The following is a 3,024-nucleotide window of genomic DNA, read 5'->3' as shown; positions in this document are numbered from 1 at the left end:
AATCGACTTGGAACCATCCCCTTAAACAAATAAACATCTGTTTATTGTCTCCCACTATTTAAAAGGTTACACTTGAGGCATGCATAGTTTTCAAATTTCTCATTATGGCTGTATAGTTTTCAAAACTTCACTAATCGATAATGAAGAATGTGAACTCTAACGGAAGTGTTGACATTCAACATTCAAGCGCCTATTGCGTAAACCAAAGAACTATATACCTAAATATACAGGGTGTTTGTGCGAGAAACAATCAATGTTTCACTAGTGAAACCTCTTTTTCTCACATTACAGATATGATTCGATTACCCGAGCGATTAACCCCCCAAGAAAAAAAAAAGATCAACGCCCTTGCCCAACCCATACCCAATCTCATCAGAATAGCCAAGTAAAGAGCCTCCGAGAAACCTATATTCAAATAAGATACCAAGTTCCATAGAAACCGTATAAGAATCAAGAGCGTAGATCTTTTTTTTTCTTGAGGGGCTAATCCAAAAATTTTTTTTGACGACAACGTTTGATCATAACTGTGATGTGAGAAAAAGAAGTTTGATAACGAAGTTTGAACCAAATTACTCAAAATAATTTTTTTTTATTACCAATTTGGTTGTTCTTACCTTATACTGGATGTTACTAAATTAGAGTTATGGAGAACAATGAGAGATTCCTTGGATAACTTTGAGAATAAAAAGTCCCATGAATATGAGCCCGCAAACGCTTTATTTTCGAGATAAGTACAGGGTGTTTCTAGTGTGTCGTACTTTTTGGTGATGCTTATATCAGTGTACCAAATCTTTATTGATCTTCGCTACAGAGTAGGTGAATAAGTACCAAAACTCATTACTTTCATTACAGCTTACTAGCTGGATCTTTATAAAAATTTGGATTTTCCTGACGATTACTAGAGAGCTGTTTGAAATTAGAAACAGGCACCCTTCCTGAAAAAATGTCACCCTGTGGATTTGCATTCAAAATTAGCATATTACATGATGGAAACTTCAAATTGGAATATCTATGGCCAATTCAAATTAATTATCTTGTGAAGGGAAGGTTCTATGAGAAAAAAACCTAAATTTCAACACCTTTATCTCAAAAACAATATTTTTGGGGACTTATGTTGTAGGATTTTTTTTCTTGAAACGAGAAATCTGTCATTTTCATTTGTACCTCCAATTTAGGAACACCGTATAGATGAAATAAATTCAAAACTGATGTCTTCACAAATAAATTGCAATTTGAATAAAATACAATAAATGGTAGGTAGAACACATCCCAGATAATTTTCCTATGCGAATTACTCAGTTCAATTCTTTGATAACTATTAACTACAGTATTGAAATTTTTTGACGAGAATGATAAAAAAACCGAAAACAACAGGTAAATTTATACCGATGACGAATGCAAAAATCACATATGGCAAATAAGAGGCCGACAAAGGGGATAGATAACGGAAAATACAAACCTCGGACATAGACGTGCTCGTAGTACAATAAAAGTACCTACTCATCTTAAAAGCGATAGTAAACTCATAAACCGTAAAAGGGTCTGATTTCTTACTGCCGTGTGGATTTCGAAGAAAAGTAAAAATGTTCGTTCTTCGTTTTTGCAAGAATTCGCAATTTTATATTTTGAAAATCTTGGGGGCGGGGGGTATTTACCCCCAGTACAACACCCCCACCCCCTATTTCTACGCCCTTGATAGGAATTGTATAAATCAAAGCTGTTACAGAGATTCGTGGACACGTTCACTCGACATGCCTCAGAAGAATATTGTTCACTAACCAAAAACTATGTTTGAAAAAATATATCCAAATTTATAAACTAGGTAAGGCATTTAGCTAAGGTACTAGTAATCAATGTTAGACTTTTATGGCCAGTTGCACCATTTGCCCAAACAATGATTAAAATTTAAACATTGATTACTTTCTGATTTTTCTTAGGAAATCAGAAAGTAATCAATGATTATATTTTTAATCAACGATTAGGCGAATGGTTCAACTGGCCCTAAGCATTCTGAACCCTTATATATATCCCCTTGTATATACAGGGTGTTCTGATTTGTTTCCGACAAACTGAAATGGGTGATAGATCACATCATTTTAAGCAAAAAAGTTCATATGAACATGGGTCCGGAAATGCTTCGTTTCCGAGATACAGGGTGGTAAAGTTGAAAAAATAATTCGCGTTTTCTTTAATATGTTTTGACTGCTTCGAAATCCTTTCATGAAATTATTCCTATTCAAATATTTAATTCAAATTCATTTTGAAAATTTCTAAGGCGAAATGCATGCGGATTTCTATTGCCCACTAATAAGTAGAAGTGGTATGCTATGTAATTGTTGTTTTTAAGTGTTCTGAATATTCTGTTTCCTGAAATATTATGCGTTGTTGGGATGCTTTACGAATACTGAGTTTTATTTTCTTCGAAGGTCTGTAAAATCCTATTTCTCTGTAGATGATTTCTTCTTTGTATGCTTCATTCGGGCCTTTGGTAACCAATACCATTTTCCTGTATTTGTTGATAAGCTATTAACTTAGTTAACTATAATTATAATTAATGACATCTAAACCGAATACACTTTAAATCTGTCATTGTGTATAGCCATTTTAAATCTATTGCCGCAACAATTGTTGAATGTAAAACAATCAATCATTCGAAGATGTCATTTGTGCATTCAACAGAACGGTGGTCATTTCGAACACCTTCTATAAAAATTATTATGTTATTTTGTTTTGTTCTAAATTGTTACTTCTAAAAAATATTTAATTTGAAATTATTACAAATTTGTTTCTACATGTTTTAAAGATTACAAAAATATGGATTTGGCTTTAAATGCGTTTTTCTCTGAAACGGTTGCCCCTAGCAACTTAAATGAGGTATACCTTTTTTAACTAGAAAAGTCAGGGGAATCGATTTTTTTAGTCCAGAATGACGTACAGGGTAGCACAGAAAAGTTGCAACGGTTTAAAGGGGACGAAATGATTGCCAGTGGCGCCCTCTAGAAAATACAACCAAATCGACCACAA

This window comes from Harmonia axyridis, chromosome 1 (genome assembly GCF_914767665.1).
Source record: "Harmonia axyridis chromosome 1, icHarAxyr1.1, whole genome shotgun sequence".
Classification (NCBI taxonomy): domain Eukaryota; kingdom Metazoa; phylum Arthropoda; class Insecta; order Coleoptera; family Coccinellidae; genus Harmonia; species Harmonia axyridis.
This window is presented reverse-complemented; position numbering follows the sequence as displayed.